Source organism: Oncorhynchus mykiss, chromosome 7 (assembly GCF_057628025.1).
Source record: "Oncorhynchus mykiss isolate SJ-2025 chromosome 7, ASM5762802v1, whole genome shotgun sequence".
In the NCBI taxonomy this organism is placed as follows: Eukaryota; Metazoa; Chordata; class Actinopteri; order Salmoniformes; family Salmonidae; genus Oncorhynchus; species Oncorhynchus mykiss.
The window spans coordinates 36,057,071-36,070,607 of record NC_143028.1 but is presented as its reverse complement, the minus strand read 5'-3'; the positions used below and the strand labels follow the sequence as shown (position 1 = coordinate 36,070,607).

General features: G+C 39.7%; 1 protein-coding gene and 1 pseudogene across 3 annotated transcripts in view; one reads left to right on the top strand and one right to left on the bottom strand.

The window, feature by feature from the left end:
• The window catches only part of LOC110527773 (A-type voltage-gated potassium channel KCND3-like), a 125,119-nt gene that overhangs the window by 29,031 nt on the left and 82,551 nt on the right, over window positions 1-13,537 (bottom strand). The gene's annotated exons all lie outside the window — the stretch shown is intronic.
• LOC149982528 (U7 small nuclear RNA) lies at window positions 8,309-8,359 on the top strand (annotated as a pseudogene).

Sequence of the window (13,537 nt, the reverse complement as noted above, 5' to 3'; positions counted from 1 at the left end):
GTTCAAGGGAACTGTGAAACAGTAAAGTCAGTACTGTGAAGCAATTTGACTGAACTAGTGTGATTTTCAGACAAATACATGAACTAGCATCCATTCAACACAACCATGGAAGATGACAGAAGGAATTAGGAGAGAGAAACAAACAGCTACACAGAGAAAGAGAGCTCCTAAACCACATTGTGAATGTCACTGGAATGGAACCTCATTATAATCAAGTGATTATAATTCATCAGGAAGTTAGCAGAAAATTAGACCTTTGAACATGCTAATTTATCCAACTCATACAGGTCAATAAAGTGAACATGTGGCAGAGCAAATGGTCTATGGTTAAGATTTTTGAGCGAATGAGCTTCTTCGGACATTATATTGGCATTGTGGGATGATCCATATTGGTATTTTGTATTGTATTATCTTTACAGAGGAATGAGATGAGGATGATGGGGACAAGGAAGTGAATTGTGAAGAAATGTATTCTGTCTGTGTCCGAATTTTACCAGTCCAATTTCTTGGTCTTCATTAAAGAAACGTCTGCAATTGTTTCCACGTCAAAATTGAAATCGTTTAAAGTGGGTTCCTCTTGATTGTATTCTGACGAACATTAAATTATCTAAATTGAATAGGTCACAGCATTTCAAAAAGAAACCGCGCAACCAAAACAATCCATTTAACTCACTGATTGTTTGGGGACCGAATGAAAGCAGTGGAGATCGGTCAAACATAGTTACAGCTGTGATGTGCTGAAAGATGCAGTCTGGGATCTTAAGCACTAACAAATTCGTAACATATTGGATGAAGTAGGACACAAATGTGCACAATTTTTAGGGACTCGTTTTTCCTCGTGAACACTACTTTCAAAACTACTAGCTGGAATTCTAAACTGCTCTGGAGCATCACTAATCAAAACTCTGTTGCCATCAGTAGCCAATACAGACACCTATCCAAGGCATGAGTGTGTCATTGGGATTTCAACTACTGTGACAAGTAATCATACATCTTCACATACCATGAGAGTTACAACAGACTAGCATGAGAGTTACAACAGACTAGCATGAGAGTTACAACAGACTAGCATGAGAGTTACAACAGACTAGCATGAGAGTTACAACAGACTAGCATGAGAGTTACAACAGACTAGCATGAGAGTTACAACAGACTAGAATGAGAGTTATAACAGCGACTACCATGGGAGATATTATAACAGACTAGCATGATAGTTAGAACATAAACTACGATGAGTTATAACAGACTGAGATGAGATTTATAACACAGACTAGCATAGGTGTTATAACATGGACTAGCATGAGAGTTATGATAACATAGACTAGCATGATAGTTATAGAATATCATGACAGTTAACAGACTACCAAGAGAGTTAACATAGTGCTAGTCTATGGTAGTCTAACAGACTACCAAGAGAGTTATAACAAACTACCATGACAGTTTTAACAGACTACCATGAGGTATAACATGGACCACCAAGAGAGTTAACATAGACTAGCATGATAGTTATAGCATAGACTACTATTAGTTATAACAGACTACCAAGAGAGTTATAACAGACTAGCATGATAGCTATAACAGACTAGCATAATAGTTGCCTATTTAAATAAGAGTTTAGATCAAATAAAAACAGTTGTAATATATGCTACCAAGAGGGTTATAACACAGACTAGCATGCAAGTTATAACATACACTACCTTTCAAATGTTTTGGGTCACTTGGAAATGTTCTTGTTTTGAAAAGCTACTTCTTGTCCATTAAAATAACATCAAATTGATCAGTAACACAGTGTAGACATTGTTAATGTTGTAAATGACTATTGTAGCTGGAAACGGCCGATTTATTTATGGAATATCTACATAGGGGTACATAGGCCCCTATATCAGCAACCATTACTCCTGTGTTCCAATGGCACGTTGTGTTAGCTAATCCAAGTTTATCATTTTATAAGGCTAAGAAAACCCTTTTGCAATTTCACAGCTGAAAACTGTTGTCCTGATTTAAAGAAGCAATAAAACTGGCCTTCATTAGACTAGTTGAGTATCTGGAGCATCAGCATTTAAGGGTTCGATTACAGGCTCAAAATGGCCAGAAACAAAGTACTTTCTTCAAGTCTATTCTTGTTCTGAGAAATGAAGGCTATTCCATGCAAGAAATTGCCAAGAAACTGAAGATCTCGTACAACGCTGTGTACCACTCTCTTCACAGAACAGTGCAAACTGGCCCTAACCAGAATAGAAAGAGTAGTGGGAGGCCCCGGTGCACAACTGAGCAAGAGGACAAGTACATTAGTGTCTAGTTTGAGAAACAGATGCCTCATGGGTCCTCAACTGGTAGCTTCATTAAATAGTACCCGCAAAACTCCAGTCTCAACGTCAACAGTGAAGAGGCGACCCCGGGATGCTGGCCTTCTAGGCAGAGTTGCAAAGAAAAAGCCATATCTCAGACTGGCCAATAAAATAAAATATTAGGATGGGCAAAAGCAGACAGACACTGGACAGAGATATGGCTTTTTCTTTGCAACTCTGCCTAGAACTCTACCCAGACAGATGTCAGTACAGGGTCTGCTATGACCATTTCATCACTGGTAAATCAAGTCAGAATTTCTCTCTCTTTAGAGTTTAGTTTAGCTGTTATGCTAACCAGGTGTTAAAAAAACACTACAGTAAGTTAGCTTGTAGTCTAGCGATTAGCATGTGTCGCATAAGTTTCAAGTTTAGGGAAAGCTATCACCATAAAAATGCCTCTTTACAGTGCCTTGCGAAAGTATTCGGCCCCCTTGAACTTTGCGACCTTTTGCCACATTTCAGGCTTCAAACATAAAGATATAAAACTGTATTTTTTGTGAAGAATCAACAACAAGTGGGACACAATCATGAAGTGGAACGACATTTATTGGATATTTTTTTTATTGGATATATTAACAAATCAAAAACTGAAAAATTGGGCGTGCAAAATTATTCAGCCCCTTTACTTTCAGTGCAGCAAACTCTCTCCAGAAGTTCAGTGAGGATCTCTGAATGATCCAATGTTGACCTAAATGACTAATGATGATAAATACAATCCACCTGTGTGTAATCAAGTCTCCGTATAAATGCACCTGCACTGTGATAGTCTCAGAGGTCCGTTAAAAGCGCAGAGAGCATCATGAAGAACAAGGAACACACCAGGCAGGTCCGAGATACTGTTGTGAAGAAGTTTAAAGCCGGATTTGGATACAAAAAGATTTCCCAAGCTTTAAACATTCCAAGGAGCACTGTGCAAGCGATAATATTGAAATGGAAGGAGTATCAGACCACTGCAAATCTACCAAGACCTGGCCGTCCCTCTAAACTTTCAGCTCATACAAGGAGAAGACTGATCAGAGATGCAGCCAAGAGGCCCATGATCACTCTGGATGAACTGCAGAGATCTACAGCTGAGGTGGGAGACTCTGTCCATAGGACAACAATCAGTCGTATATTGCACAAATCTGGCCTTTATGGAAGAGTTGCAAGAAGAAAGCCATTTCTTAAAGATATCCATAAAAGTGTTGTTTAAAGTTTGCCACAAGCCACCTGGGAGACACACCAAACATGTGGAAGAAGGTGCTCAACAATGCAACAATGCAAAAAGTTATGTTTGGCGTAAAAGCAACACAGCTGAACACACCATCCCCACTGTCAAACATGGTGGTGGCAGCATCATGGTTTGGGCCTGCTTTTCTTCAGCAGGGACAGGGAAGATGGTTAAAATTGATGGGAAGATGGATGGAGCCAAATACAGGACCATTCTGGAAGAAAACCTGATGGAGTCTGCAAAAGACCTGAGACTGGGACGGAGATTTGTCTTCCAACAAGACAATGATCCAAAACATAAAGCAAAATCTACAATGGAATGGTTCAAAAATAAACATATCCAGGTGTTAGAATGGCCAAGTCAAAGTCCAGACCTGAATCCAATCGAGAATCTGTGGAAAGAACTGAAAACTGCTGTTCACAAATGCTCTCCATCCAACCTCACTGAGCTCGAGCTGTTTTGCAAGGAGGAATGGGAAAAAAATGTCAGTCTCTCGATGTGCAAAACTGATAGAGACATACCCCAAGCGACTTACAGCTGTTATCGCAGCAAAAGGTGGCGCTACAAAGTATTAACTTAAGGGGGCTGAATAATTTTGCACGCCCAATTTTTCAGTTTTTGATTTGTTAAATTGAAATATCCAATAAATGTTGTTCTACTTCATGAGTGTCCCACTTGTTGTTGATTCTTCACAAAAAAATACAGTTTTATATCTTTATGTTTGAAGCCTGAAATGTGGCAAAAGGTCGTAAAGTTCAAGGGGGCCGAATACTTTCGCAAGGCACTGTATATTATGACAAACAAAGGATTGCATGCCTCTATCATCCCATTTGCAGACTAATGTAAGCCTACTATTCCTAATGTAATGAGTAGATTGGATTGTGATAATATAGGCTATTAATAAGCGCGTAGTCGCATAGGCTATATCAGAGAAGTTTCTTTCCGTTGCACAGGAAGACCTTGTCTTGAATGCAACCATGTAATCTAGGCCCGAGAAGGGGTCCTGGCTAAAAGGGATCAAGCTTTTGTCAAATTAACGTAAAGTATTTTTTTTAAATCGAATTTTTTGATAACCCTAACCCTTTTCCTAACCTTAACCTAGATGTAATCTTTATGTGAATGAATGAATGAATGAAATGAAACACAACCGAACACTTAAGTGCCCTGATGGTGTAGGTGACCTGAGGAAGTGATGTTCTAACATCAGGAGTGCTTTTCATTTGTTTTATGTCCTACTGTAGGTTCAACCAGCTGACCTCTTATCAAGACATCCATGTCAACTGGATTCCAACTGTGAAGATGAGCAATGCTGCAGCATCACTTCTACTTCGTCCTTTTCCAGATATGAAAGGAGACATCCCTCAGTTGTACAATTTGGTTTTCATACTGTATGCTGTGCTTTGGTCAACCTAAATGATTCTGTTGTGTCATTTGTGTAGAGAGCACCTTCACCTTCTCGCCGTGACAAAAATGCCCCTTTTAAACCATATGAATACATCAAATGTAATTTTGGAACGTGTAACATACTATTGTTTATGATGTTGTAAACATACTGTACTTTAATAATATGCTATATTGTTGTACGGTGAAAAGAAAAGTATTTTGTCATCTCTGCCTTGCCTAGCTCCATCGAAAAAGCTGTATTTTTTTTTATAGCCCAACTATTTTCTTCCTTTTACAATTTATACACATTAAGCATAGACAATGTAATTGTTGTGGTAGTCTGAGGCAAACCATCTTCATTATTACAGTAGCACATCCAAGTACCAATCAGACCTTTTGGGAGAAAAGTATCTGGTATTGAACTTGGTGGTAGTAGTTGTGTGTATGTTTTAAGATAAGGATTCCGTCATCTCCTGCTTCCATACATTTTACCACCTAGATTACAAGGATTGGATTTGCACTAAATCCTTTCATGTCAACACAAGGCATGTACAAAATCCAGTATAAAAGGATTCATATACATTATCTGCTGGTATCGTTTTTAAAATTGAGAACATATAGCTGAACACTATGTAAACGATGTGTGAGTTAAGCTATTCTATGCTTCAGATGCACAATGTCAAGGCTGCATTGCAAATGTCCATAAGCCTAATGCCATCATATTGTAGGCCAGTGGTTCCCAACTCCGGTCCTCGAGTACCCCCATCAGTACAGTTTATTGTAGCACCGGACAAACACACCTGAATCAACTTGCCAACTAATCATTAGGCCCTCTGAGTTGAATCAGGTCTGTTTGTCCGGGGCTATAACTAAAATGTGTGCTGTTGGGGGTACTCAAGGACTGGAGATGGAACCCTTTGCTGTAGGCCTATGGCTGCATCAGCTGCAAAATGGGTTCACATGGCTGATTGTCACTATTTTTCAGGCTATCAAATAACACTAATTGGAGAGCTCATGACTGAACAAAAAGGTCATGTTCATTTGAGAATACAACACAGAAACCGACAAATTAGAGACAGATTCCCTTCCTCTCTTTATTGCAGGATTGTGATCTATGATTAATCAACATCGACACAAGTTCATCTTGAATAATAGTTCACAATTAAAACAAGTTAAAACACTTCAAAGAATCAACACTATTTCACATCATTTCCAAAGTGTAAAAGTAAGCTAACTCGTATGTAAAAGGTTAGACATTTGACTAACAAGCCTATTATTACTAAAGGATCATTTCAGGTGAAAAAAAAAAAAAAGTCAAAAGCAAAAGGTGGCCAACCTCGCTTGGGGGGGGGGGGGGCAGACTTCTGTTCCAGCCCAGCAATAGCACACTTGATTACTAACTAATTAGGTTTGTTACATTGAATCAGTTGTGTTAGTGCTGGGCTGGAACAGAAGCCTGGACACCCAGGGGGGTTGGTCTGCTCCAGTTGTAATAGGTTTATACATTGTGTGTTACTTTTAAACCTTATTTTTTTGTTCACAAAATGTAGCTACACATATAATCCATGTACCCTTGTTCTCTTGGAACATTCATTGGTACCTCTTCATCTGCAGACAGGGTTTTACAGCTCTCTGTATCAGAGGACAGAAAACATCCCAAAAGAAACAGGCTGCACTATACTCAAATTAGACAGCACTGAATAGCATGTTGCTCTATCTTTCTGGCTTCAGTTTTTCTCGCTAGGGATGGGAATTTAAGAATATGTTCATAATGTCCTCCCACAAAAGATACTTGCCCTATCCAGAGTAGTTTACTCTTCCCTCTGACAGCTGGAACTGCTAGCTAATCATGTCACCCTATTCCATGGCTGTTAGCTAGCTATCTAGCTACAAATGCATTCAGAGTTACAACGATACATAAAGATAGCTAACTAGCTAATATGAAGTTAGCAAACAGTTGGTATTTCATTCACTTAGCTAGCTATACAGTATGTAAAGTTAGCTAACTAGCGAAAATTAGGTTAGCAGCTCATTTGAGTTAGCCTGCAGACTAAGTTTCTATAGCAAGCTAGCTAGCTAATAATACATTGTTTTTGATCATTTTCTAAATATATTTACTTACTTGAATAGGTTCTCCCAATGCCTCTGTTTTCTGGGTCCTTGGAAAAACGAAATAAGGGGTCATTTTCCCAAAGTTTCCGATGGTAGCAAAACACAGCCAGCCATGTGGACCATTGGAGAACTTCCACCAGACTTTGGTCTTCCAACATGGCGCCTGGTGCGGTTGCTACAGTAGGTGATTTGTGATGCAACTGCAAGCCCTCTGTAATAGATTTTCCAGAAACAAATAGCAGATCTGTCTGTCTACATGAAATTAACATAATCTTGATTATATCAGTTGCTTGAAAATAATAATCACCGAAATAAAGGGCTTTCATCATTTGTAAGGGGTGCGTACTGGCGGCAAAGAAGTCAGGCGCAGGAGAGCAAAAACTGTGTTTACAACGGAGCAGTTTAATAATAAAAACCACCGTAAACAGAACAATCAATGAATGGGTACAAAACCCGTCGCACACCAGATAAATGTGCACATGCACTTACAATAAACAATTCCGGACCAGGACATGGGGGGGGTCAGAGGGTTAAATACACAACATGTAATGATGGAATTGAAACCAGGTGTGTGGGAAGACAAGACAAAACAAATGGAAAATGTAAAGTGGATTGATGATGGCTAGAAGACCGGTGACGCCGAACAAGGAGAGGAACCAACTTCGGCGGAAGTCGTGACATCGTTAAAGAATTGGAACATGTGAAAGGATTGAAATAATAAGAATGTACTTTCGACAAAGCAAAGATATAATCCAAATGTGCGGGTGAAGAAATTATCACTGTCTGTTCTTGACCTTTGTGACATAGTTTACCCACAAAGAAATCATGATCATGTGTAGTATTTATTATAGAATTTTGTAGTAAATACTACAGTAATTTCCGCAAAAAACTAGTGTCCGCTAAAACACTAGCATTTTTTAATGATAGTAATACTACAGTATTACATTTAATACCACATCAATTTATGTCACCCATGAGTGAGAAACCTACAATCCAAGAATAGACCACATATTGTGTTCCTTACAGGTTATAGAAAAAAGCAGAAACTCTAAACTATTCATTGAGACTAGTCAAATCAAATCAAATTTTATTTGTCACATACACATGGTTAGCAGATGTTAATGCGAGTGTAGCGAAATGCTTGTGCTTCTAGTTCCGACAATGCAGTAATAACCAACAAGTAATCTAACTAACAATTCCAAAACTACTGTCTTGTACACAGTGTGAGGGGATATACCTACCTACAGGTTATGAAAAAAAATATTTTAGTATTTGTCCAGTAGGTTTCCTCAAGGAGAAAGCCCCACTTATATGTCAAAGATAAGGCTTTTCGAATAAAAAAAAGTATTAAGAAGGGCAGGTTGGCTCCATCTCAGTGTGCTTCAATCTATAGCTAGAGGACTCCTGATTTCTCCAGAAGTAGATAAGTATAATTTTTGTCTTAATCTGTTGTTATCTAGTACTGTCTTTTTGTTAGCTAGGGCCATATACTTTAAGTGCTGACTGTCTTCTGAGTAACCTACTTGTTGTGTGATCTGCTGACTGCTCATACCTTGCAGTTGATTGTTGACACATGAACCAGGATTAAGGGAAAGGGCATTTTGTGACTGCTGTTTTGGCAATCAGTGGCTGTATTGGAGGGGGAGTTTTTCCTCTCCTAGGCAATCAGCAATTAGTACCTGGCGGTGTGCTCTTCACCTCTGCTAGACAATTAGCAATTAGTGTTAGTACTTCAGTCTCCCGTTTTTTCATCGGTGGCCATGTCAGAGTCACTGGCGGTCTCGTCGCAGAAACAAAGACTGTTCTGTCAAATTGTTCTGTCGAGTTCTAGGAAGGAAAGAGAGGAAGGCTCCAGACCACTCTCTGTTGAGTATCTTACCTAGTTAGATTTCAAAGTTACAAAAGATCATCTGAAACTATGTGTGTTTCTTTATACCTGTTCGCTCCTCTCCCTGTAGGCTTTACAGACGCTCCCCAACCCTTGGCTGCAACCCTTCTAATTTAGTGTAACCTGCGCGCTCAACCCCTGTGGAATTCATGGTCTCCGGCAGTGTTTGGAACTGCCGATTTGCAGTTAAGAACGCAGAGTTCATCTCAGCCTATGTTGCCCTACTGTCCCTATACTTTTTGGCCCCGATGGTGACTTGGATCCCCCCCAGAGAACACTGCTGCTTTCTCTTCATCTGAATCCCACATGTACAATGATAGACTCAATTTCCTGATGCTGGTTTAACATTTTACTTGTGCTCCTGGATAGCGCAAAGTTTTTTTCCAGGGACTGAGACATTTCTCCCAATTGAACTGGCCAATACAAATGGGCCAGAGAAGGGAATTGAGAAATCCACACATTCCCACCCCTCACACAATTGGTTGAGTTTCACGGGCCTACGAGAAGCAGGATAGCATTTGCCTTGTGGTGCCTGCAACTTATCTACATAGTCCGTCGCACCTTGCCTGGTGTTCAACCTTCCCTACCACTTCAAAGAGTATCTTAAATAATCCCACAACCCCCCCCCAAAAAAAAAGCCATTTGTGAACTAACAATCGCACTTAATTCATCCCCCCCAAATAGCACTTTGCTGATAGTAAGGCCATTTTTCCTCAAAAAAGTAGCTATGCCTGAGATATGTGGTCATCCCACCTAGCTATTTTAAGATGAATGCACTAAATGTAAGTCACTCTGGATAAGAGCATCTGCTAAATGACATAAATGAATGAAAAATAAACATTGCATCTTAAAATTATGCTAGAATCCTTCTTCCACTGACATTAGTTTTTCTGTAGATCGTTGATAAAAGGGCCTATTAAATCAATTTGAATCCCACTTAGTAGCACAATGAAATGGGAAGAAATCCACGGGGGTTGAATACTTACGATACCCACTGTAGGTCTGCTTCTAACAAAAAAACTCATGAAGCTCCCGCACAGCGGTAACATGCGTTAGCCTGAAGACAAGATTAAATTGACAGTCTGATGAGATTATTAGCAATTGTTAAATTGTAGACCTATATGAAGAACCTGATGAACAGCGCCGCTTGGAATTGACACAAAGGCAAATCGCCTATACTTGCCAATCACCTCTTAAAAATGACCCCTTGAGTTCTATTTCAAAATCGAACTTTTTGGCAGAATTACAATAATTCCATGTGCTGCATGGACCTGCACTCGCTACCCTCAAAGCACAGTAATACAGTATATTTAAACTCCAAATACACCATTCCATTCTTTTGAAATGCATTTTCTTAAAATCATAATGTTCCTTAAGACCTGCCCTTAATGAATTAATAATGAATGATCTTTGTGATGGAATTCTTGAATTCTGGGGTTTAGTGTTTTTTCGTTTGTACATAGAGCCTACAACAGTGGTCACCAACCGGTCGATCGCAATCTTCAAGGCATTCCTAGTCAATCACCAAACATAGCAGCTCGTCATGTCTATTTTAATATTCAGGAATATTTCACTTTCTCTGGTCAAAGGAACAACATGAATTTGTGTTTGATGCAGATGCGGATGCAGTGAGACTCAAGTGTCGCCATCAGGTGGAAGACGATGCCTCCTCTCTCTGGTCAGTCTCACCAGAGGAAAGGAAGGAGAGAGCAGGGACCGCAAGAGACTGACTCTCTCCTGCTCTCTCTCTCCGTCGGCTGAGACTAATGCTGTGTTCAAAACAATTGGGAACTAGGAACTCTGACATCTCCGACTTCAGTGCGTTCAAGACAACTGGGAACTCGCAAAAAACGAGATCCGACTGGGAAAAACAGTTTTGAACGGTCATCCAACACGGAATTCCATGTCGGAAACGCTGGCATTTTTCTAGAGCCCCAATTTCCCGACCTGAACACCATGACCATCAAATGCAGGTACCATCAGTCTTGTAAAAATAAAAATATAATTATTTGCAAATCATACTCAGCTGTGTGTGCCTCGCAAGTGCTACACCAACTGATGACCTATTTTGATATCAAAGCTTGAGTTTTGAAATATGTTGGCCCGAGAAGAACAATATTGGCAGGCCAAGCATATGTCGTGACTTTACTTTCATTAATCTGACGACTTATTTATCTAATAAACTAACTATGTTTAATTGTTACCCGATTTAAATGAATCATGTAACAATTAACACATTAGGAATTGGGGCAAAACGACAGTTGTTGTTTAAAGAGTTACCATCTCCCGAATTAAACGCCAAAAGGTCTTTACCTATCACATCCATAAAAAACAGTCAACATTTTAATCAGAGAGGGACAGAGACAATACTTTGGGACATTTAGAAACTACTCTCATGTCACAAGTGTAGAGAGGAGTAGGCAGGAGGTAGTCATAGGTTTAGAACTACTGAGATTATTAAAGCACTATATATACAAAAACAGGACGAAACCCAAAATGCTAAATGATAAAGTACTCAGGAAATAGGAGATTCCTCTCAGGAAAACAAGCAACATTTACAATTACCGACAAAGACAAATGACAGAGGGAGTATATATAAAGTCATAAGAGTGGGGATTGGAACCAGGTGTGTGTAATGATGACAAGGCAAGTCTGGGTTGATGAGTGAAGGGTGTTTTCTAGCAGCATGTTCGGTAGCAGCTAGAAGGCCGGCGACGGCGATCTTCTTAGAAAGGGTGTTGGGCCTTTCCGCAGCACGCTTGTAAGGCTCTGATTGTCCAAAATAGGTCTCCACCCTTCTCTTCTACTGTTGCTCTCCTCTGCTTTCGCCCGGGATCCGGTGACCCGTCCTGTAGTCCTAAACAGAACTACAGAGCTCACTCTGCTTCCACTCGCTCTGGAAGATGATTCTTTGAAGATAGGGTAGCCAGCCATGTCAATGGTTCTCAGTGGGTTGATGAAAGTAGCATACAAAAAGTGATTTGAGAAGAGTAGCAGAATGGTCCCACTTAAATATGATTTACTAAATACTTTACTTAGGACAGCTAATCAGCCATACCAGTGATTGTCCGGGAGGTGATTATCATCTCTTTTGTGTTGAGATTTCAGAGTTTAAACCACTTTGGACGTGAGCTGCAGCTCGACACCTTTCTGGACTTATATGTTAATTCTTAAACCATCATTTTATGCAGTTCTTCAAAAGGGGGGATTCGTGAGGCTGACACGCTCTCTGACCTCACTCAAGGGGGCGGTGACTACTTACTTGTACAAAGTTATAGAAACAATTTCCTCTGATAGTTTCTAAGATCACATCCCTTGCTTAACAAAAACACTCAATCGTTCATATTTCATACACAACGTATAGGATGGAAACTTCATACATGTAGTGGGTATACTTTTCAAGCATTTCCTTTAAAACATTTTTAATGACACCACAAAATAACAACCCATATGACATTAGTGTTCTTTTAGGTCACCTCTGCCCATTCCCCACGTTCTATGTTAGAAATATTGTTCCAGTATTCGCTTTAGAACATGTTAGAGTTTCGGCAGGAAAATATCTGTGTAAGACAACGGCACATTCCTGTGTTAATTTTGGAGAGGGATGCTTATTCCTTGATTTACAACAGGGTGTGAGCTGTCAACCCCCCACCTTCTCCCCTGCTGTGGGTGAGAGGGGGTCTGATTGAAGTCATCCATTGCCAAGCTGATCTGACCCATTTGGATCCTCACAGGACAGTCATGACACAAATACAGTAGCCAATATACTGGGATAATGTATTAGGCCTGCCTACTGCACAAAAAAACCAATTCATACAGAACGTTTTTTTTATTAGGTAAAATAATCTGAGGGGTAGATCTCGGGTTGCCTTTACTGCGAAAGTGATCTTTACTCAGAAAAGGTTGGTGACAACTGGACTACAGTTACATAACCTATGCTACTGTGTTCTTTAACATACATTTTCTTTCATAGTCTGTTACCTAAGACCTTCATAAACACAATTAAATGATTATTTTTGCAATAGCAAATATGAATTGGATTTATTAGACTGTTAGAATGTTGACAATCCAAAAGTCTCATTAGCTTTAATGGGGGTCCGTTGTGGCCAGGCTTGTCTAGTGTTAAACAAATGCTGAAATAAATCACTTATCAATGCCAAAATACCTATTTTCGAAATTAAATATAGCAATCAACAACATTAAATGTGTAATCTAATTTTATTCTGCTTGTGACATTCTGCTTGTGACTTTTTTTCAATGGTATGATAAACGTTCTTGGGGGCCCCTCAAATTGAAGCTCCACCCCAGAGTAGCCTAGAACAGGTCAAACAAAACTCCCCCACAGCGTTTTTCTTATTGGTTCCTTTTTCACTCCTCAAGGTACTGCCAACACAGAAACCAATCTAGTCCACTAAACGACCATCAACAAAGTGAACAAGCTATAAGTGAAAGACGACCCTAGGGGAATTACAGGTTACACGACCTTCTGTGCTAATCGTCTCCACCCCACCGTAAAATCTCTCCTTTCAATTCAGCAGAGGAGGAGGAGAGGGATGAGGGGATGGATGAGAACAGCAAACAGAGGAAAAACACACA